Source organism: Triticum dicoccoides, chromosome 7A (genome assembly GCF_002162155.2).
Source record: "Triticum dicoccoides isolate Atlit2015 ecotype Zavitan chromosome 7A, WEW_v2.0, whole genome shotgun sequence".
NCBI lineage: Eukaryota > Viridiplantae > Streptophyta > Magnoliopsida > Poales > Poaceae > Triticum > Triticum dicoccoides.
Genome location: NC_041392.1, coordinates 357,416,101 through 357,441,256, shown reverse-complemented (window position 1 = coordinate 357,441,256; position 25,156 = coordinate 357,416,101). Strand labels below are relative to the sequence as shown.

Genomic DNA, 25,156 nt, shown 5'->3' with positions numbered 1-25,156 from the left:
CCTTTCTGGACGCATACTCCAGATGTCATCAAATCTTCATGCCCAAGGAAGATGAAGAGATGACGTCGTTCATCACTCCATGTGGTGCATACTGCTTTGTCCACATGTCGTTCGGATTAAAGAGTGCCGAGTCCACTTTTGCAAGGGCAGTCCAGATTGGTGTAAGTGCATCTAGTGCCACCCCTAGTTGGTTTTGGAGTATTGATGACAAACCTAGTTGAGGGACTAATGTGTTTGTGAGAATTGCAGGATAACACAGGTAGAAGTCCCTCATTGATTCGGTTATCCTACCAGAGATGACCCCTAAAAATGTATGAAGACATTGAAGTCAAAGGTGGTATATGAAGATATTCACATTGAAGACTATGACAAGAGAAGACACCACATGAAGCCTATGGAGCTCGAAGACTTAGATCTTTCGTAGTTCTGTTTCTTCTATGTTGAGTCATAGGAACCACCGTACTGTTAAGTGGGGTCCAAGAGAACCAGTCAGAATGACTGAAGTGATGCTTAAACAAAACCTATGTCTTCGAGTGAAGACTTTGAGAGCGAATCTTGTCCAGAGTCGGGCAAGTCAGCTTTGCTTGAAGCCCAAGTAAAGTTGCCGTGTGAGTTTGAAATCTGACCGTTGGAACACGTGTCAGTTCCTTAGTGACCCAGGGTCATTTTGGACAAATCAGGTCGGGTTGCCAAGTGGCTATAAATAGCCCACCCCCCACAACCATAAACGGTTGGCTGCTCAGATTCAGAGTACAGGTCTTGTCGTTTGAGAGCAACCCACCTCGAAGCCTTTGAGAGAGAATTCCTTGCGAGGATAAAGCCCTAACCACCCAGAGCCAAAGAGAATTAGGCATCACTTAAGTCTTCTTGTCTGTGTGATCTGAAGACTTATTACACTTGAGGACTGTGCATCCTCCAGCCGGTTAGGCGTCGCGTTCTGAGCATCCAAGAGACATTGTGGATTGCCGGTGAACGAAGTCTGTGAAGGTTTGGGAGTCTACCTTGAAGACTTACCAGAGTGATTGGGCGAGGTCTGTGTGACCTTAGCTCAAGGGGAATACGGTGAGGACTGGGTGTCCTGAGCTGCGTGTTCAGGACTGGGTGTCCGGGACTGTGTGTCCTAAGGTTTAAATACCTAGCCGCCCTAACCAGACGTACAGTTGTCACAGCAACTGGAACTGGTCCAACAAATCATTGTCTTCAGCGAGTCACTGGTTTCATCTTCTCTTCCCTTTACTTACTGTTATTCCTTGTGAAGTCATTGTATGTTCGCACTATCTTTTGTCTTCACTGAGTGACTGCGTGTTCTGTGTGGCTTCACAATATCTTCCTACCTGATCCTTACTACATTCCTGCTATTAGTTATTGTGCTTTCACTCTATTGAATACTTGACTATGGCTTGCCTAGTGTAGTCAACCTTCCGCTGCAGGGTAATAGGTTTATTTCTATCGTTTGTCTTCATAACTTCCATGTTTTGAAGACTTTCATAAAAATCGCCTATTCACACCCCCCCCCCTCTAGTTGATATAACGCACTTTCAATTGGTATCAGAGCAAGGTGCTCCCTTGTTCTGTGTGATTCGGTTTAACCACCTGGAGTTTTAGCTATGTCGACTGCAGGGATAATTAAAGTCTCCGCTGTGTGTCCCGTCTTCGATGGAATTGAATATCCCTACTGGAAGAATAAGATGCGCATGCATCTTGAAGCCATTGACGTCGACCTATGGTATGTCGTCAAGAACGACATTCCCAAGGCTGGAGAAGGTGTCACTGCTGCTGATGTCAAGAAGTTCGTTCAACCGGACTCTACTGCCAAGAATATCATCTGTGGTCATCTGACCAAAGGACAGTATGGCCGTGTGAGTGCTTTGGAAACATCTAAGCTGGTCTGGGACTGGCTCTCCAAGGTCAATGAAGGCGTCTCAACCCAGAGAGATCAGAGAATCAGTGTCCTTCACAACCTCTTCAACCGCTTCAAGCGAAATGACAATGAGAATGTCCAGCTCACATTTGACCGACTCACTGACATCACAAATGAGCTTCAAGCCCTCGGCGCTACTGAGATCACCAAACATGAAGTCGTCAAGACACTACTGAGATCACTTGATAGTTTGTTTGACACCCTAGCCCTGATGATTCAAGAACATCCTGATTTCAAGACACTCGATCCGTCTGACATACTTGAGAGGCTCAATACACATGAGTTTCAGCTTTCTGAGAAAAGAGATATCTACGGTCCAAACTATGGGCGAACTCGTGCCTTGAAGGCAAAAGCTATCTCCTCATCTGAAGAAGAATCTGACAGCAGTTCGGATGATCCTGAAGACATTGGAAGGGAACTTGCTATGCTTGTGAAGAAGTTCCAAAAATTCACCAAGAAGAAAGGTTTCAGAAAGTCTTCCCGATCAAGCTCAAGGAATGATGAAGCTTCTGCTCACGACTACAAGAAGAAAACATGTCACAAGTGCAAGAAACCTGGCCACTTCATCTCTGAGTGTCCACAGTGGGACAATGAGAACAAAAAGAAGAAGAAGAGCAAGGAATATGACTCTGACGACAAGAAGAAGAAGAAGAAATACTCAAAGTCTTCTTCCAAGTCTTCCTCAAAGTCTTTATCACACAAGAAGAGCTCATCTGGCAAGGCACGTGCGTTTGTTGGCAAGGAAATGGATTCAGAGGAGGAGTCCGCTTCTGAGGAGGCGGAGGTGGAGTCTGAGGAGGAGTCCGATTCAGGCGTCGCATGTCTGGCTACAGCATATGTTGCCAAGTCCATCTTCAACACTGAAGACAATGACTTCATCACCGACACCGATGCAAATGACAAGGACTACTCCGCTTCTACCTACTGCTTCATGGCACGCGGTGCCAAGGTAAACACACGCACTACTCACTATCAAACATCTAGTGACGATGACTCTGGTTGTGGTTCAAAACCCAGCTACAAAACACTTGCTAAAATTGCAACTGAACAACAGAGAGCTATGAAACATATTCAAAAACTGTTAGACAGAAGCGATGATCTGTTAGGTGCTGAAATGACTCGATCTAAATCCTTAATTGAAGACATAAAAAATCTTCACGTTAAGTATGAGGAACTTGAAAGTCGTCATGAAACTCTCTCAACAACTCATGAAAAGTTTTCCTATGATTATCTTCAAAGGGAGCAAGATCTTGAGAAATTGAGAGCGGCTTATGAAGATCTTCAAAAGGAAAACGAGTCACTTCACGCCAAACAGATCAGTTCCGCTCAGGAAGGATTTGAACCACCATGTCTTAAATGCATTGAGCGTGATAATGCTACTTCTGTTGCTGAATGTTCTACTGCTACTACTGTTGCAATATCTTCAGCTATTGATGTGGTAACTAACCCCTCTGCTGAGGATACCACTGCTATTGCTGATGAGAATGCTAGGTTGAAGACATTGCTTGAAACAGGGATGTACAAAAGTCTTAAAGGGCATCAGACACTATGTGATGTCCTCAAAAAGCAGATTCTGAACCAAAACCCGAGGAAAGAGGGTGTTGGGTTCGTAAGGAAAATGAATGCTGATGGCTCTTACTGGAAACCTGAGCAGTACCCCAAAACCACGTGGGTTGCTGCAAAGGAACCTTCAGCAGATCCATCCAATCTATCTGGCTTCACTTGTGCTAACCCCATTATCATTGATGAATCCCTTGATGCAAACTATAAACTGTTTAAGAATCAGAATGGTGAAGTGTTTGCCAGGTACATTGGTACTAACTGCAGGAATGGACTGCCTATGAAGAAGATCTGGGTTCCGAAAAGGTGTCTGGAGAATCTTCCTGTGAATGTCATCATGACACCTCACGTGAAGAAGACAAACCTCAGACCAAAGGCTTCATACTGTCCAAAGGCTTCATACAGACAGAGGACTCACCTGAGTCGCACTAACGCAAATGTTTTGCAGGGAAACCATACTTAGGCATATGAATATGAGAGCGGTTCATCAAACCGCCATGTTCATAAGACCAAGAACTATTCTGCTTATTCTTATGAGTACTATTGTCCGCCTGCAAGACTGTTTGCTAGGGCTCCAAAGCCAAAGTTCTCAGATGCTGCACTTAGACTTATTGCTTCTAAGCCACCCTTGAAGATGTGGGTGGCTAAGAAAGCTTAACTCTCTTTTGCAGGGAAAGGTCTCCAGCAGAAAACCAAAATCTTCTGACGCTATTGCTGGGGACCTTAAACATCTTGTAGGGCGCAAGATCAAATGTCCGAATGGTCTTACTATGTACTTCGTTCCTGAATCACTTGCTACTCTCCCTATTAGTCCTAATCTGGATCTAAGCTTTCATAACCCACTGGTTTGTCAAATGTTTTTGCTTCACAATGCTCTTCGTGAAGCCTATCCCCCTAACTACACTGTAGGGTATGACACCAGCGTCTTCAAAATGGATTATTGATAGTGGGGTACAAATCACATGACTGGCAAAAGAAGCCTTCTTATGGACTCAACCTTACGTCCATCCGACAAGAGCCACATCACATTTGCTGACACTGGTAAAAGTAAGGTATTGGGTCTAGGTAGAGTTGCAATCTCAAGGGATCAACACATGGATAAAGTCATGCTTGTTGAATCCCTTGGCTTCAACTTAATGTCTGTCTCTATGCTTTGCGATTTAAACATGATCATAATATTTGGAAAATATCGTTGCCTTGTTCTAATGGAATCTGACAAGTCTCTAGTATTTGAAGGGTATCGAAAAGATGATTTGTACGTGGTAGATTTCTCAGCAGGACCACAGCTTGTCGTATGTCTTCTAGCAAAAGCTTCAGAATGCTGGCTCTGGCATTGGAGGCTTGGGCATGCTGGCATGACGAACCTCCACACCCTGGCAAAGAAGAAGCATGTCATAGGCATCGAGGGCGTCAAGTTCAAGAAAGATCACTTATGCGGTGCCTGTGAGGCAGGAAAGATGACGAGGGCCAAACATCCCTCAAAGACAATCATGACCACTACTCGACCCTTCGAACTGCTTCACATGGATCTTTTCGGTCCCACTCATTACTCAACTCTTACTACTACTGCTTGTCTCTATGGCTTTGTCATTGTTGATGATTATTCTAGATATACTTGGGTGCACATAATCCTTTACAAGACTGAAGTGCGGGATGTCTTCAGACGCTTCGCCAATCGAGCAATGAACAACTATGGCGCCAAGATAAAGCATATCAGAAGTGAAAATGGCACTAAATTCAAGAACACTGGCCTTGATACATATCTTGATACCTTGGGCATCACACATGAATTCTCAGCCCCGTACACGCCACAGCAGAATGGGGTCGTCGAACGCAAGAACAGAACACTCATTGAGATGGCCAGAACGATGCTAGATGAATACAAGACTCCAAGAAAATTCTGGCCTGAAGCCATTGATACTGCATGCCATACAATCAATCGTGTTTATCTTCACAAGCTTCTGAACAAGACATCTTATGAGCTCCTTACTGGCAAGAAGCCAAATGTCAGTTACTTCAGAGTATTTGGCGCCAGGTGCTGGATCAAGGACCCACATCACACCTCAAAGTTTTCACCAAAGGCACATGAGAGTTTTATGCTTGGATATGGAAAGGATTCGCACTCCTACAGAGTCTTCAATCTCTTTCATTACAAAGTGGTTGAAACAGTGGATGTGCGGTTCGATGAGACCAACGGTTCACAAAGAGAGCAACTGCCAAATGTGCTAGATGAAGTTCCATCCAGTGAATCAATCAAGCTAATGGGAACTGGAGAAATTGTACCTTCTGAAGCTCATCCTGAAGAAGAACTTATCATCTCAGCACCTGATCAACATGAAGACAATGCTCAGCCTGAAGACATTCCTTCTAACAACGACAATGATCAGCAAGAGCAAAATCTTCGCCCTGTACATCCTCGCGTTGCCAATGAAGTGCAGATTGAAAGAATAATTGATAGCATCAATGCACCCGGTCCACTCACTCGTTCAAGGGCAACTCAGCTAGCAAATTTCTGTGGGCACTTCGCATTCGTCTCAATAACAGAACCCAAGAAAGTTGAAGAAGCCTTCATGGAACCTGAATGGATTCAAGCTATGCAAGACGAGCTTCAACAGTTTGAGCTGAATAATGTATGGGAACTGGTCAAGCGTCCCGATCCTCGGAAGCACAACATAATAGGCACCAAATGGATATACCGCAACAAGCAAGATGAGCATGATCAAGTTGTCAGAAACAAAGCTTGTCTCGTTTCTCAAGGATATACTCAAGTGGAAGGCATTGACTTCGATGAAACATTTGCTCCTATGGCTAGACTTGAAGCCATACACATACTGCTGGCCTATGCAAATCATCACAACATACTTCTTTATCAAATGGATGTGAAGAGCGCCTTCCTCAATGGCAAGATTGAAGAAGAAGTGTATGTTGCACAACCTCCTGGCTTTGAAGATCCAAAACATCCTGACATGGTATACAAGCTCAACAAGGCACTGTATGGCCTCAAACAAGCCCCTCGGGCCTGAAGTACAGTGAAGAGTTTGGATATATGATGCAAGAGCAATATCAAATGTCTATGATGGGAGAGCTGAAGTTCTTTCTCGGTCTTCAAATACGACAGCAACGCAACGGCATCTTCATATATCAAGAGAAGTATCTCAAAGATTGCCTGAAGAAGTTCGGTATGCAAGACTGCAAAGGCTTCACGACGCCAATGCCAGCCAAGCATCATCTGGGTCCTGACGACAATGGTAAAGAGTTCGATCAAAAGGTATACCGCTCCATGATTGGTTCTTTACTTTATCTATGTGCATCTAGGCCAGATATTATGCTTAGTGTTTGCATGTGTGCTCGATTTCAAGCGGCACCAAAGGAGTCGCATCACTTAGCTGTGAAGCGAATTCTTTGATATTTGGCTCACACCCCAACTCTAGGATTATGGTATCCAAAGGGCTCAGAGTTTAATCTGGTTGGATTCTCGGATGCTGATTATGCTGGTGACAAAGTTGATCGCAAGTCTACATCAGGCACATGTCACTTTCTGGGACGATCACTTGTATGTTGGTCTTCAAAGAAGCAGAACTGTGTATCTCTCTCCACTGCTGAATCTGAATACATTGCTGCTGGATCTTGCTGCGCTCAGCTTCTGTGGATGAAGCAAACACTCAAAGACTATGGCATTCATCTGAAGCAAGTGCCACTCTACTGTGACAACGAAAGCGCCATCAAGATTGCCAACAACCTAGTTCAACACTCGAAGACAAAGCACATTGAAATTCGTCATCACTTTCTCAGAGATCATGTTGTGAAGGAAGATATTGATATCATACACGTCAACACTGAAGAGCAATTGGCAGATATCTTCACCAAGCCCTTGGATGAGAAGAGGTTTTGCAAGTTACGGTGTGAGCTAAATATCCTGGAATCCTCAAATGTCCTATGATCAGGCACACATCCTAACCCTTATGCATATTGATGACTTAGATCTGCAACACACGAAGTAAAGTATATCTTCAATCAATGAAGACATACATTCTAAGTGTGAATACATTAATGTGGAATTTGACTTCGGAGCGCCACGATAATTGTGCGCCATGTCTGGGTCTAATACTTCCTACACGATGGGTAACGCCACCACCAAATGTTCTATTTTGAAGTGTTTCACTCATGGTGTTACCTTGCTATGTCTTCACATTTGGTTTGGCTTCAATCTCAACATGTCTTCATGATTATCTTCACTATGTTGATTATATATATATATACTAGTGTTCTGTCCTCTATAACATTCACTTATAGCTATATCTTCTAGTTGAATCTTTTGAACTAAGTGAATGTGATCGGACCCTAACCTCTCTATGCTATCTATCTCAAACTCTATCTCTCCAAATCATATGCATTCTATTGAAACTGTCGAATGTCTTCTCTGCGTCCTTGTCAGCAGAAGATACAAAGACAAACCTTAAGTCTACTTTCAATGCTCATTCCTCCACATGAAACCCAGAGAAGTAGGAACAACCACCCGACAATCCAGGCGTGCGTGGGACATGGAACAAACCCCAAAATTCTGTATGATGGCCACGTGTTCCTCAGATGCAAATCGCCAGGGGCACCTATGTAATAACGCAGTGCCGCCCCTGTACCTATAAATACACACTTCACGGCGGTCATTATCTCTTCTTCCACTCTCGCACGAACCCTAGCGCCACCGCTAGCCCTCGACGACGCCGGCGACGAAGCGCTTCACTGCCGCAACCTCTCCGACGCCGTCTTCACACCGACCGCGGACATCGTCCTCTCCGCCGTCGCCGTAGGTGTCCTCCGTCGCCAAGTTAGGGCACGGAAGATCGAACTGCTCGGCCTCATCTTCCACTCCGTCTAGCAGTTCTTAGTGTGGTAAATAAAACTTCCTTTTTACGGCACCGTTGATCCTATGGCTTTGTCACTTTCTACCACAAGCAGTTTCTATTCACACAAGTTAGATCTCTCTCATACTGCATCTCATAACATGCCTAGTATATTACTTATGCTTCACAAAGTAGTTAGATTCCTCACTTGTACTGATCTCTGGATTCGTACAAATCTGGAACCAACTCCTTATCTATGAGTGAATGTCTTTGCATGATGAGGTCAATGTCTTCTAAACTGATTTATATTCAAAATCTTCTGAGAATGCATATGACCTCTTCCCCTTCCCTCACACCTTAATGCTGTCACAGGTACATGTCCGTGGGAGAATCCCTTGGTTCTCATAGTCTGCATTCATTTGCAGAATTCTTACAGCATCATATAAATTCTCCCGAAGCAAGTTCCTGTTTGTCCAGCAAGCGAAAATCTTTGAAGCCTTTGAATGTTTTGAAGCCTTTCAGTTTAAAGTTCATGGCTTCAGAGAAATCAGCAAGGAAGGGTGGCAGAAAGCATCATGGAGAAACATCTAGAGATCTGCCAGATGACCTCTCAGAACTGTACAAGACAGATCCTGAAGAGGATTACAATCAGCGCAAGACCCGAATCCAATCGATTCGAAGATATTGGGCAGAACAATGGTTCAAATACCGATTTGTAACCCAGGAATATGCTGAGAAAAATGCCATCAAGAGACCGTGGGGAGACATCCTATACAAGAATCTTCAACCCTGGTCCAGAGATGAAGCCATTGAACAAGGCTTCTATCCCTGCATGGTCTGTGGGCCACAGCCTGTTGATGCACACCCATCGTCACTACTATGGTGTCGTGACGATATTCTGTTCAAGCACAACTTCCAGTTTGCCCAGAACTCAGCGAAGCAAAACAAGAAGACATTGGGACTAGACTTCAACCCTGGTCCCTCAGCTCCAAGGGCTGATGGCACACGAGATGCAGAACCCAATGTCGTCGGTCCTTTCTACAACCTTGAAGGCCTCATCACCCATATCTTGGTTCAAGGGACTGCAGTGAATGAGCCTGAAGCTGCGCTGAATCAGATGAAGCGCCTGCAGCACCGAAGCCAAAGAAGCAGCCAAAAGCTTCAAAGCCCACCTCTGCTCCAAAACTCTCACAGTGCGTAGTCTGAAGATTTGTCACGCATCTCCAAGCCCCGGAAGGTCAAGATGCCTCTGCCACACACCGGCCAAGAGCTAACAGCTGCTGCCATTCTGCGCAATGATGCCATTGATCTGTCAAGTGATGAAGATCTTGCAGATGACGCTCTTGAGCAACTCATCAAGAGCAAAGAAGAAGCAGAAATCTTCAATGATCTGCCTCTCTTTGATGTAACAATCATCCACAACTTCATTGATGAATGGTTTGACACGCCAAACATCAGCTTCGAAGATCTGCAACTACCCATTGGCCTTAGTGTCGCCTTCCATGGCGCCATTGCTTCAGAGTTAGCTATCGCCCAGTGCATTGTTGAACTGAAGCAAAAGATTGACTATGAAAAGGCTCAGTTCAAGAAGCATATGGCCAAGCTCAGCATGCAAGAGGTGAAGAACTTCAAGATTATGCTGCACGAGCTCAAGGAAGCCTTTCTCAAGAAACGTGCAGAAGCTCAGGGTTCGCGTGAGCGCATGAAGGTTCTGGCTGACAGATGTGTGCAAGCCTACAATGAGGCTGAGAAGCGCAAGGCCCTTGGGCGTCCTGGCATCGACCCCAGGATGGCCGCAAAGAAGAAGAAGAAGCCCGCTACGGCTGAACCCGACGCACCAAGGCAGGAAGCAGATCCCATTGTCTTCTCAACTAGAATGACTGGCTCGAAGCCAAAGGCCAGGTCAACCACTTCAGAACTGAAGAAGACGAGGACTGCTGAGGCTGAAGCCAGAAAGAGGAAACATCCTGAAGCCTCTGCTACTGCTCCCTCCAAGAAGAAGCGGAAGACCAAGAAGGAACGGGCTGCTCCCACAAAGCCCTTAATTGTTGAACCCATCTCCATGGTCCGCCCTGACGCTGAACATCAAGAGCGTCAACTGACTGTCCATGAGCCTGCTTTCATAGAGGCTCATGAAGCTGAAGACTTTCCAGCAGCTGATCCCATCGCTGCTGAAGACATTGGTCATCATGACCATGTTGAAGATGATGCAGCCCTTTCTCAGCTAGAATACCAACAGGTATCATCGCTTGTGCTAACGCACAACAAACTCATCAGCATTGGTCGCCCATTGACGCCAATTGCACAGGATGCTTCATGGGCGGATCACCCACAAGCACAAGAGGAAGATGACTTTGAGGCCCAGCCAACTCCAACTCCACAAGCGTCGCTAGCGTTACGCAGGCTTCGCAAAGGACCAAGGCCTCCAGTCTCTGAGTCTGAAGCTAAAGCTGCTGAAGACATTCCGGCTGCATCAGTCGATGAAGAAGAAACCCCAAGCGCTGCTACACCCCCGTCTCACCAAGAAGCTGTTCTCGAGGAGAACGTGATCGTGACTGATCCTCCTGCTCGTCAAGTGGAGGTTGAACATCTTGAGGCTGCCACCACCAACACCACTGAAGCCACTAACGCTGTCATGGCTGAAGCTAATGTGGAGCCCTCACTAACAAAAGCACCAGAAGTCACCGAAGCCACTGATCCCGCCACTTCTGTTCCTGAGTCTGCTGCTGGTCCCCAGTTCGACTATCATGTTGAGCACAGGCCTCAGGTACAGAAGCCAATCCCAAGATTGCCAAGGTTCCCAGGTCCTGCATCAGCACCTGGCTCCTTCAATATCAATGGCTGCAGAGCAGACAACACATTCTTCAACAGCTCCAGGAACCCCTACTCCAGGGAAATAATATCATCTGATCGGTTCTGGAGTTATCTGCAGCGAAGCTATTACTCATGCGTTCTTTACAGCCAAGGTCGCATCTTCCCACACAAGCGCCTTGACATTGAAACAATAGCTAGTATGCCCTGTCTGGAAGAAGCTCTGGATTGCTTCAAAGAGGTTGGACTGCTGCCGTTCGTCACTAACCAAGAGCATTGGAATGAAGAGTTGTTGCTCCAATTCTATGCCACACTTCACATCCGCGGGTATAACAGAGATCCGAAGACTTGGGTCCTGGAGTGGATGACAGGAAACGTTCATCACGAAGCCAAAGCCTTTGACATCATTAAGCTCACTGGTTTGCCCACTCCTGGCGATCTCTACGAGCATGGCTGTCAGCTTCATAGTGAAGCTATTGAGAGCATCTTTCAGAAGACTGAACCTAATATGAGTCAGATGCTTAGTATGATGAAGCCATTGCCCCAAGATGCTGCTTATCCCACGGAGTTCTTCGTTGAAGACCTTGAGTATCTGCCAAGAACCATTTATCACATCATAAGGCGAACTCTCTGGCCAATCAAAGGACATTCTCCCCATGCCATGCTGGAAGGTGCAATGAAGACTTTGGTCTTCTACATTCTTCATGGAAAATGCTTCAATACACAGGATTTCTTCATTCGCCAACTTGCTGCATATAGCTCTGATCTGTTTGGTTTGAAGTTCAACGCCCCTTGGGTGATGCGGCTGATCAAACTTCACTCCGCTATCTTATATCAGCCCTCGGCCCGCAACCATCGGATCTTTTTGCCTGATGTGGATATGTCTATTGAAGCCATCTATCCTGAGCCTGCCAAGGAACCTCTCAATCTTCAGAATGCAGAGCATCAAAGTTTCACTCAGAACGTTGAAGGCGTGGAAGCCGTAACTCGTGTGTATCCTTTGGCTAGCACTACACGTGCACCGCATCCTGCTCTCACTGAAGCCACTGACAGTACAACTGCTCCACGACCCAAGAAGCGCACTCGTGTTCTCAACGACCGAGAGCTTCTTGTGGCTCTTCATCAGAAACAGGATAGGCATCATGACTGGCTGAAGCATCAGATGCAAAGCCTCTTGGTGGATGTTAATCGCATTCGCAATCTGGCCACCAAGAATGCTTTTGTTGCCCATGAAACCTCTCGCCGCACATGGAAAGGGCTAACGCTGATGTGTTCTGAAGATGATCTTCAAGAGGATGGCTTCACTGAGCGATTCAAGTTTGACTCCACACCTCCTCGAAGGGCAGTGCTGCGACGAACTCCATCCCTTGAAGACTCTGAGTTCTCTTCCTCTGCTGCAACTGTGAATGCCAGAGTGATCGAGGATGAAGACGATGCTACTTCACCGCCACCTCCTTCAGCACGCTTCGACTCTGCTCCAAGCTCTTCAGCACCGCCAAACACCACCAACGACCCTGCTGCTTCACCTACTCCTCATGGTAACGAGTAGATGCTCTATGTCTTCAAACCTTTTTGGTCCTTACTGACAAAAGGGGGAGAAGCATATGAGGTTGATAGTCTTCAAGCGGATCCATATGGGCGGGTGCTTTATATTTTGCTTCGTGCTTACAACTCTCATTTTGCTACATTTGGTTCTTTGAGTTGTAACACTTAAACTCGATGGTCGTCTGCTACTTATCTGCCACCTTGTGTTGCGATGATAAATTCCGCACTTAGATCATTCTGCAGACGTCCATTTTCCATTATGCATGTCATTATCTTCATATACTTTCACATGCATAGTGGATTGTCGTCATAAGTTGAAGTGGATCTCCACAAGTACAACCTGCCATGTGCATTTGCATTCCAAAAGCAAATTACTTATATGCACATCTTCAGGGGGAGCCCTTGCAACTTATGAAGACAATTCCTTATCCTTTACAATTTCACAGATTATATTCCCCGTTGAAAACTTCAACTAGTTTGTCATCAATCACCAAAAAGGGGGAGATTTTAAGTGCATCTAGTGCCACCCCTAGTTGGTTTTGGAGTATTGACGACAAACCTAGTTGAGGGACTAATGTGTTTGTGAGAATTGTAGGATAACACAGGTAGAAGTCCCTCATTGATTCGGTTTTCCTACCAGAGATGACCCCTAAAAATGTATGAAGACATTGAAGTCAAAGGTGGTATATGAAGATATTCACATTGAAGACTATGACAAGAGAAGACACCACATGAAGCCTATGGAGCTCGAAGACTTAGATCTTTCATAGTTCTCTGTCTTCTGTGTTGAGTCATAGGAACCACCGTACTGTTAAGTGGGGTCCAAGAGAACCAGTCAGAATGACTGAAGTGATGCTTAAACAAAACCTATGTCTGCGAGTGAAGACTTTGAGAGCGAATCTTGTCCAGAGTCGGGCAAGTCAGCTTTGCTTGAAGCCCAAGTAAAGTTTCCGTGTGAGTTTGAAATCTGACCATTGGAACACGTGTCAGTTCCTTAGTGACCCAGGGTCATTTCGGACAAATCAGGTCGGGTTGCCAAGTGGCTATAAATAGCCCACCCCCTACAACCATAAACGGTTGGCTGCTCAGATTCAGAGTACGGCTTTTGTCGTTTGAGAGCAACCCACCTCGAAGCCTTTGAAAGAGAATTCCTTGTGAGGATAAAGCCCTAACCACCCAGAGCCAAAGAGAATTAGGCATCACTTAAGTCTTCTAGTCTGTGTGATCTGAAGACTTATTACACTTGAGGACTGTGCATCCTCCAGCCGGTTAGGCGTCGCGTTCTGAGCATCCATGATGAGGACATGACTACCTTGGATATGACCAAAAATATTGCATATATGCATATTTGTCAGGTGATTTCTAGTGCAAACTATTCAATAATCTATTTATGTTATCCAGAACAAAAATACTTCACACACTTTTGTGTTTTGTCTAATTGCAGGTGTATGGGACATTTGTACAATCCACATATGAAGATAAGGAAAAAAGAGATGTTTATTTGCTGTCCAAAAAGTTCTCTCACGTCACTTTTGGCCCAAGAGAAGATAGAGTCCAAGTCTCTCACGTTCTGGATTCAGATTCGGACTGCACAGACACACCTGACTCAAAACGCACACAAGTTTTTCATACGGACTCCGAATTGGGTGATTCTTTTTTTGTTGGAAACTAGATTTCGTGCACTTTCCAACCCAATTGGAATCACCTTCAAATTCGTCCGGAGCGTTGAGTTGTGGACGAAACAATCTGATGCTGCAGCAGAATCCGAGTCAAACTACAAGTCCAGAGGTGTTACATCACCTCCACTTGGGCCCATTGGCCTTGTACGACCTAGATTTAGTTTTAGGCTGCCTTGGGACATCCTCCCACCTCCTTGGCCGCCACCCCTTGCTCCTATATAAGTAGATCCATCTAGTAGCTTTTCCTGGGATTTGTTTAGTTAAAAGTTAGCCATTGCAACTTCGTGTACTTCGTTTGTGTCCAACGACCAGACCAAGACCGCTTCCAGATCCCCACCATTATCAATACTTCATATATATTTGCAATATTCAGATTGCTTTATCACATTCTTGCTCGTTATTCGATTGCTTGCAGGAATAGACCTTCGTGGTCAGGCTGACCGTGCTTCCAGCATCATCAGTAACCTCAGGAGATTGGTTTAGCGATTGCTAAGGCGCAACGTTGTGCACGTTTGTAGTCGGATCGTCAAAGTCGTCTCCACCAAATCGATAGTTATCATCTCATCGAAAGATCGGGACCCCCGCCTCTATCATCTAATCTTGGTGATGATTCTGTGTTGAATGACTTATTGCATGTTTGCTTATTTAAGCATGTTGTAGCATGTAAATTTGATGCAAGTAAGGTTTATTCACCAATGTTGGGATGGTTTAATGATGAACATTGTCAATCTTTTGAAATGAGTAAGAGCTTCACTTATATGTGCAAACTGAGTTGCAATATTTTCATGCCTTCTACTTTTTGTGCTAATTTTTTGGCTTTAGATTTTATGAACTATGCAAGTTACTCATCTATTCATGTGTCATATATGCAAAAATCAAGGGAAGTAAAAATGGATGACATATACATATACAACATGTACACCTTGTCTCTTTTGTTAGCCACATTTCAGATTAAGCAACGCCGAGGACGGCTTTATTTTCAAGAAGGGGAGGATGATGAGGACATGACTACCTTGGATATGACCAAAAATATTGCATATATGCATATTTGTCAGGTGATTTTTAGTGCAAACTATTCAATAATCTATTTATGTTATCCAGAACAAAAATACTTCACACACTTTTGTGTTTTGTCTAATTGCAGGTGTATGGGACATTTGTACAATCCACATATGAAGATAAGGAAGAAAGAGATGTTTATTTGCTGTCCAAAAAGTTCTCTCACGTCACTTTTGGCCCAAGAGAAGATAGAGTCCAAGTCTCTCACGTTCTGGATTCAGATTCGGACTGCACAGACACACCTGACTCAAAACGCACACAAGTTTTTCATACGGACTCCGAATTGGGTGATTCTTTTTTTGTTGGAAACTAGATTTCGTGCACTTTCCAACCCAATTGGAATCACCTCCAAATTCGTCCGGAGCGTTGAGTTGTGGACGAAACAATCTGATGCTGCAGTAGAATCCGAGTCAAACTACAAGTCCAAAGGTGTTACATCACCTCCACTTGGGCCCATTGGCCTTGTACGACCTAGATTTAGTTTTAGGCTGCCTTGGGACGTCCTCCCACCTCCTTGGCCGCCACCCCTTGCTCCTATATAAGTAGATCCATCTAGTAGCTTTTCCTTGGGATTTGTTTAGTTAAAAGTTAGCCACTGCAACTTCGTGTACTTCGTTTGTGTCCAACGACCAGACCAAGACCGCTTCCGGATCCCCACCATTATCAATACCTCATATATATTTGCAATATTCAGATTGCTTTATCATATTCTTGCTCGTTCTTCGATTGCTTGCAGGAATAGACCTTCGTGGTCAGGCTGACCGTGCTTCCGGCAGCGTCAGTAACCTCAGGAGATTGGTTTAGCGATTGCTAAGGCGCAACGTCGTGCACGTTTGTAGTCGGATCGTCAAAGTCATCTTCACCAAATCGATAGTTATCATCTCATCGAAAGATCGGGACACCCCCGCCTCTATCAAGTGGTATCAGTTTTCAGGTTGCTCGGTGAGATTTTACAGTTTTTCATAGTTTAGATCGCATCTGTCATTCATACCTATAGTCCATGAAAAAGCCACAAAAAAAAGTTAGATCTGTTCATCCTTTATCCAAGCCAGTCTGAGCCTTTGCAATTTTCTATTCATTGCTTGCATAGTTGAATTATCGGTTGCATCGTCGTGTCAGTTGCTGGTCTTAGTGTCTAGTTCCTGTAGAGTTTCGAGTTCTGTTCACATTAGTCACGCCGCCGCTGCATCATTATCCCTTCCGCCGTCCACCATCCCATCTATTAATTTCCACCACGTGCTACGCACTGTTCATTGTCATAATCATAGTTGAGGTCATTCACATCTTCGCCTGATCCAATCTGCATCTTATCTAGTTTGTCTTGGAAAGAGGGAGAGAAAAAAGAGAGAGAGAAAAAGTCAGAGAAAAAAAAGAAAGGAAAAGAAAAAAAAGTGTGAGAAAAAAAAGAGAAGAGAAAAAAAAATTGGATCTATCTAGAATCAATCTCGTACCTGAATTCGGATTGGAATCTGTTTTGCGCACTGTTCAGTAAAACAGGTGTATCTTCCTCATACGAAGTCAGTTTTGGCTCCGTGAGTACTCAAATTGAAGATAGCGACGAGCCGCATCTAAATAGTTGCAGAAGCTAGTTCAATATTTGACACCTCAAAATCGGCTTCTAAATAGGTCTTTTTGCCCTCCGAAATTCGTGAACACAACTTGTTCCAATTTTTCAGGCCAGTTTTAGAATTCTTTGACTCCTCATATCAACTCGGAATTGAGTGATTCTTTTTGCATTGGAAAGCTTGAGTTAGTAGCATTCTTTGAAAGAATTTATCAGAAAATTGTCTCAAACTTTTCAAGAGGAAAGTTGGAGAGAGAGTTGTTGTATATCCTGCTTGGCAGTTGTTTTTCATCATTATCTTCACTGCCGTTGTGATCTTCACTTATATCTTGCTGTCAAGAGCTACTTAGTATCCTTCATTGATGCTAGTTGTGCTACGCCGTGACCTCATTAGTGTTCTAGGCTCGCGTCTCTAGTGCGGTCTAGCCTAGGACCAGCACAGTACCGTCGTTGAGCGTTTATTCAACATTGCATCTTTGAATTGATTATTGCTAATCTTTTGCTACCATATATAGCCAACCCAGCTCCACATATTTCTACACCGTGTATACGTACGCTCCCCTGGCAATCGCTTTACGCAATATTCGGAGTTACTTGACACCGCTGGTTGCCGATCACCGCCCGCTGCATGGTAAGAACTTGTAAGACATTGATATTTGCTTTACTGTGAGCGTTTTACCACCACATCCTAGTAGTTATAGGAACATTATTTTTGGGTTTTGTTTCTTGTTCTACTAATCATGACAGGATCCAGAATCAATTCATGGGTTTTGTCGATCGCGGGAGACGTGCCACCACCTTTGCAAATACCACAACCGTCACGAGAGGTGCACAAACATCCAAATGCACATGATCAGGTTAATGTATCTATACCACCATTTAATGGTCGTTTTAAACCTGCTTTATATATTGAATGGGAGTTCGACATAAAAAATATATTTGCTTCCCATAATTTCGATGAACATAAAAAGGTTAAGGTTGCGGTTGGTTCTTTCACTGGTTATGCTTTGGTTTGGTGGAGTGAATATTGTCGGTTACACCCTGATTATATACCTACTACTTGGGATGATTTGAAACTTGCCATGCGACATACTTTCGTCCCTGCTTATTATACTCGTGACATGATTAAGAAGTTGCAACACTTAAAACAAGGTAGTGAAACTGTAACAAAATATTATGATGATTTACAAACTACCTTGTTGCATTCCTCTTTAGAAGAAAGTGCAGATGATTTTATGGATAGATTTTGGGGAGGATTAAACCGTGATATTCAAGAGATACTAATTCATGAAGAGTGTTATCCTATGGACCATTTGTTTCATCTTGCTTGCAAAGCTGAACAGGAAATAAAACGACGTGTTGGCCACGAGGAGAACAAGCGCACGGTGCACATTCCAAGAGTTGATATGATTGTTCCTTCAACTACTAGGCATACTATGACAACCACATCCGTTGTTGTCAGGACTACATCACCTCCACCATGTGACACATCGCCCCCGAGAGTGGCTACATCATCTGAGTTGATCATAAGAGGTAATGACAAAGGTACTGATCTTCCATCTCTACATGAGAATGATGAATGCCTTGTCAATTTGAATGCACCATCTGATGAGCTACCCACTACTTTGATCACACCACCTATTTTAGAGGACTACGTTGATAATTTAACTTTGCCATGTGATCAAACAACTGAAATACCAACAATTTTGAGTGCACCCATTGAATTAACTATTGATGCAAAAGAACCAATGTTTAATCATTTTGATATGACCTGTAATCTTGGTGATGATTCTGTGTTGAATGACTTATTGCATGTTTGCTTATTCAAGCATGTTGTAGCATGTAAATTTGATGCAAGTAAGGTTTATTCACCAATGTTGGGATGGTTTAATGATGAACATTGTCAATCTTTTGAAATGAATAAGAGCTTCACTTATATGTGCAAACTGAGTTGCAATATTTTCATGCCTTCTACTTCTTGTGCTAATTTTTTGGCTTTAGATTTTATGAACTATGCAAGTTACTCATCTATTCATGTGTCATATATGCAAAAATCAAGGGAAGTAAAAATGGATGACATATACATATACAACATGTACACCTTGTCTCTTTTGTTAGCCACATTTCAGATTAAGCAACGCCGAGGACGGCTTTATTTTCAAGAAGGGGAGGATGATGAGGACATGACTACCTTGGATATGACCAAAAATATTGCATATATGCATATTTGTCAGGTGATTTTTAGTGCAAACTATTCAATAATCTATTTATGTTATCCAGAACAAAAATACTTCACACACTTTTGTGTTTTGTCTAATTGCAGGTGTATGGGACATTTGTACAATCCACATATGAAGATAAGGAAGAAAGAGATGTTTATTTGCTGTCCAAAAAGTTCTCTCACGTCACTTTTGGCCCAAGAGAAGATAGAGTCCAAGTCTCTCACGTTCTGGATTCAGATTCGGACTGCACAGACACACCTGACTCAAAACGCACACAAGTTTTTCATACGGACTCCGAATTGGGTGATTCTTTTTTTGTTGGAAACTAGATTTCGTGCACTTTCCAACCCAATTGGAATCACCTCCAAATTCGTCCGGAGCGTTGAGTTGTGGACGAAACAATCTGATGCTGCAGTAGAATCCGAGTCAAACTACAAGTCCAAAGGTGTTACATCACCTCCACTTGGGCCCATTGGCCTTGTACGACCTAGATTTAGTTTTAGGCTGCCTTGGGACGTCCTCCCACCTCCTTGGCCGCCACCCCTTGCTCCTATATAAGTAGATCCATCTAGTAGCTTTTCCTTGGGATTTGTTTAGTTAAAAGTTAGCCACTGCAACTTCGTGTACTTCGTTTGTGTCCAACGACCAGACCAAGACCGCTTCCGGATCCCCACCATTATCAATACCTCATATATATTTGCAATATTCAGATTGCTTTATCATATTCTTGCTCGTTCTTCGATTGCTTGCAGGAATAGACCTTCGTGGTCAGGCTGACCGTGCTTCCGGCAGCGTCAGTAACCTCAGGAGATTGGTTTAGCGATTGCTAAGGCGCAACGTCGTGCACGTTTGTAGTCGGATCGTCAAAGTCATCTTCACCAAATCGATAGTTATCATCTCATCGAAAGATCGGGACACCCCCGCCTCTATCAATCCAAGAGACATTGTGGATTGCCGGTGAACGAAGTCTATGAAGGTTTGGGAGTCTACCTTGAAGACTTACCAGAGTGATTGGGCGAGGTCTGTGTGACCTTAGCTCTAGGGGAATACGGTGAGGACTGGGTGTCCTGAGCTGCGTGTTCAGGACTGGGTGTCCGGGACTATGTGTCCTAAGGTTTAAATACCTAGCCGCCCTAGCCATACGTACAGTTGTCACAGCAACTGGAACTGGTCCAACAAATCATTGTCTTCAGTAAGTCACTGGTTTCATCTTCCCTTCCCTTTACTTACTGTTACTTCTTGTGAAGTCATTGTATGTTCGCACTATCTTTTGTCTTCACTGAGTGACTGCGTGTTCTGTGTGGCTTCACAATATCTTCCTACCTAATCCTTATTACATTGCTGCTATTAGTCATTGTGCTTTCACTCTATTGAATACTTGACTATGGCTTGCCTAGTGTAGTCTACCTTCCGCTGCAGGGTAATAGGTTTATTTCTATCGTTTGTCTTCATAACTTCCACGTTTTGAAGACTTTCATAAAAATCGCCTATTCACCCCCCCCCCTCTAGTCGATATAACGCACTTTCAATTGGTTTTGAGCCATAGTCGCACAGAAATATAGAAGCCTATATGGATGAAATCATGGTCAAAACAAAGGATAAGGCCACCCTTATCGAGGATTTGGAAGACACATTTGCTAATCTACGCAAGATCAATCTGAAGCTTAATCCGAAGAAGTGTGTATTCGGTGTTCCCACCGGCAAGCTACTTGGGTTCCTCGTGTCCCATCGGGGATCGAAGCCAACCCTGACAAGATCAAGGCCATTGAGCAAATCCAAGCGCCAAGGACAGTTAAGGATGTGAGGCGCTTGATGGGATGCGTTGCCGCGCTGAGCAGATTCATCCCCAACTCAGCCGAGCGTGCCCTGCCGTTCTTCAAGGTTTTGAAGAAGGCAGGGCCTATGAAGTGGACCCTAGAAGTAGAAGCAGCTCTGCAAGTGTTAAAATCCTACCTGTCATCCATACCCACCTTGGTTGCGCCCAAACCCGAAGAACCATTGTTGCTATACTTGGCGGTAACCAACCAGGTGGTCAGTGCAGCCTTGGTAGCACAGTGCGAGGTGGATGAGACAAAAACTGAACAGAGAACAGCAGAGCCAGAGAAGGATCGGGACAATAGTGAGCACGGCAATGAAAACAACCCCAGGGACATGGCAAGGAAAAAAATGGTGCAGCGCCCAATGTACTTTGTCAGCTCCTTGTTACAGGGGGCTAGATCGAGGTACTCTGGCATGCAAAAGTTGATCTTTGGTCTTATTATGGCCTCAAGGAAACTGCGCCACTATTTCCAAGCCCATGAGATCACGGTTGTTACTCATTTTCCGTTACAAAGGATATTCCGAAACCCCGAGGCAACTGGCAGAATAGTGGAATGGGCTTTGGAGTTGTCCAGCTTTAATTTGAAGTTTGAGAGCACTTCAACTATTCAGAGCAGGGCATTGGCAGAGTTTATTGCAGAATGGACGCCAACATCTGATGAGGAAAGGACAGAGACAACCATCCCCGGCAAGGAATCACCCCAAGATGGATCGTGTATTTCGATGGTGCTTTTTCCCTACAAGGTGCAGGGGCTGGCGTGCTTCTTGTTGCCCCCTCCGGGGAGCACTTGAAGTATGTCGTCGAGATGCACTTTTCCCGGGAAGAAGCCACCAACAATACAGCAGAATATGAAGGGCTCCTTGTCGGGCTCAGGATTGCAGCGGAATTGGGAATTAAGAAGCTGATCATTCGAGAAGATTCACAGCTTGTGGTGAGACGAGTCAACAAGGATTACCAAAGCCCATTGATGGAAGCATACGTCTAGGAAGTAAGGAGATTGGCGGAGCACTTTGATGGGTTGCAAACAAAGCCCATACCCCGTGCGGAAAACAACATAGCTGATCACCTGTCAAAGTGTGCTGCGCAAAAGCTTCCTGTGGAACCAGGAACTTTTGTTCTCTCTCTCAACCACTACCTTCCTGTGGAACCAGGAACTTTTGTTCTCCATCTCTCTCAACCACTACAGGAATCAGGAACTTTGCCATCTGCCATGGCGGACGGCAAAGGCCTTTGCCGTCAGCTAGCAGACGGCAAAACGTCCGGCTGAACGAGCTACGACAAAGGGCACTTTGCCATCTGCTGGCGGACGGCAAAGGGCATGGCTCTTTTCCATCTGCTGGCAAATGACAAAGGCAGCAGGCTGTTTGCCATCTGCTGGCAGATGGCAAAGAGGCCTCTTTGCCATCTTCCAGCTGATGGCAAAGAACCTATATTGCCCCCATTTAATTCTATTTTTTCTCATATCAATTCATTTTCATAGAAAATCACACACACACACACACACACATATCCAACACATATTACCAATAGTCATGAACACATATCCAACACATGTTACCAATAGTAGCAAGTTTCATCCATAGATATACATAGTTTCATCAATATTACACAGTTTCATCGATAGGTAGCAAGTTTCACAAAGTCAAAACTATCTTATTACTAAGATCTTCTGTGGATCTTGTTCCTTTCTTCCAACCTGCATAACAAAAACACTAAGAAAGAGAAAATGGGTTAGGAGTAGAAATGTTGCATTTCACTTGGTGAAATGCAATGCTGTAGGATGTATTAGTGATTAAAATATACTTTTTAGATTATTCAAGATGTATTAGTGAGTAAAATATAATGCATTTAAATTGCAAGCACAGAGGCAGGAAGCAGTGCATGCACCCACTGATTTAAGATTGTGCCTTCATTTCATATAAAAATATATGTTCATTTGATGGTATAAATCATGCTCTTTATATCTGGCCGGTCCAATGATTTAATTAATTATTTTTGGATTATTTGGCATACTGCTGTAACTAAACGAAACCAATTGAGAAGCAAATACAAAACTCTCAAGGCATACACAAAATTCGCAACTAAATTAATATCGAGATGACACATATAATCAGTACTACTATATGGTAGAAGGGGGGAAACTGAAGGCAATGCTCTAAGAGGAACTTTTTTTTGCGTGTAATAACCTCCTTGTGAAAATATGTTGAGTAACCATTTAAGTTGATTTTTCCAAACTACTCCAATCCTTTTAGATCAGTTACATCAGTATAAATGAACATGCTCATATAAACTAATAATACTTGCCAGCCAACGCCAATGGGTATTACAGAACTGATAGTAGATGGTGTTAAAATTACCTACTCATTAGAAGAATTGTGATGTCAACCATAGAAGAACCATTTGTAGAACCACTAAATACATAATACCAAGTCCAGTTGTCCAAATTAAAATATGAGGCGTCAGGTCGATCTTACTGAACAAAAATCCACATGAGGCACCTGCAAGTCACTCCACAATGACATAAGCACATCTTTTTTAAACAGGAAAATAGAGGGCTGAATTGTGGAGTGCAAAAGGGCGGCCTTGAAACTGATTGAACTAAAGGGTAGAGTTAGTATTATCAAGGCCAAAACCAAAACCAATCCCAGTTCTAACACATGACACACACAACGTATAGACAAAAAGGGCCATCTAAAATGTCTACTTGTTCTAGTGGCCAACACGTGGTAACAGGCAAAAACATCCACGAAGTCTCTCCTAAACCTCATAGCCTTCATTGACAGCTATCTTGTCATGTGTGTTCTACTTGTTCATAAAGCATCAATGTCAAGAGCAACATGGATAATGCTGGATACATGGAGAACAGAGTCATATAACATTTCCAGTATCCAAATTTACTGCAGTACTTTTTAAAGCTAAGTTGAACGTCTTGTAGGAACAAAAAAGAAAAGAAAACAGCCGAGTCTGAATCTCACCATGCTACAAGACTATACCTACCACACACATTTCGAGTCAGCATTTTAAATCGGAATGTGCCGGTGACTACTGCTGATATGGTCAGTTTGAGCTTCATAACTCTAATTATGAAAAAGAAAGTGCATTGAAATCAACTTGATCCGGCGTTGCCGATTTTTACATGTATACACCCATTTGGAGGCAAATCAAACAAATTATGCACGGCGGACTGCTCCAACTATGAGCAGGACCAACCCCAAACTAGCAAATTGCAGCCAAGAGACAAGAGGAGGGCTAAGCTAAGTAGCTAATCATTCACCTCTCCCGGAGCAAACGACGAGCAAGCACGCCAGTAGAGCCGCCTTGAGCAACCCGCGGCGCTCCCTGCCCTGAAACTTAAGAGAGAAAATTAGAGTAGACTCCAGCGAAAATCCCGCCAATCTTAGCGCACAGGACTCACGGAATCGCCTTACCGGAGGCCCGAATCGCCTTACTGGAGCCGGGGAATCTACCGACGATCTAGCATTATAATTAAGGACTAAAAGAGATAAGAGTGAACAAATACCTAAGAGCCAGATGGGAAGGCGAAAGTAGTATCTTCTGGGATGGAGTAAGGAGTGTGAGGGAAGCGGCCAGCTTCCTCAGATTTTGACGCGATAGGAGACGGATTGCCATTAGTCGACCAATACTCTCTGACAGTGTATCAGCAAAATTTTCCTAATTATCACGTCTTTCCTGCAAGAAGAATGAAGAACAATCTCTTGGATTACAATGCACTCACATAGTCGAAGTCAGAAAAATGAAACAGATACATGTCCTGCCACTTTGAGTTGTACTAATAGATATACTTAGTGCAGAGTAACGATTTGAAGAGAACAAAAGCCTGACTTATATATAACACAAATAGGTCTGCATATGTATGTAACTCAACATTCAGAAACACGAACTGAACTTCTCGCAAAATCATAGGAATTGCTAATGATGCTATGAACAACTTTACTAGGCAAAACAGAGGACCGCCGGAGGTAGGGGTAGGGGTGCGGGGTTGGACCTAGGCCGAGCACAGCAGAGAGGGTGAGAGGCGGGGTCGCGCCTACCCGCTGGAGGCACGCCGGCCTCATCCGTGCCCTTCCAGGGCGGACTGTGCGCCGAGCTGGGAGAGTCAGGTGTGTGGATGGGG

The 25,156-nt window shown here is 44.1% G+C and overlaps 1 long non-coding RNA gene across 1 annotated transcript; it reads right to left on the bottom strand.

Annotated features, from left to right (window-relative positions):
• Nucleotides 1-22,564: 22,564 nt before the first annotated feature.
• LOC119332124 lies at nucleotides 22,565-25,156 on the bottom strand. Its single transcript, XR_005160816.1, has 3 exons — nucleotides 25,028-25,156; nucleotides 24,542-24,711; nucleotides 22,565-24,365 (listed from the first exon to the last, which is right to left on the bottom strand). It is a non-coding gene; the product is annotated as an uncharacterized LOC119332124 (long non-coding RNA).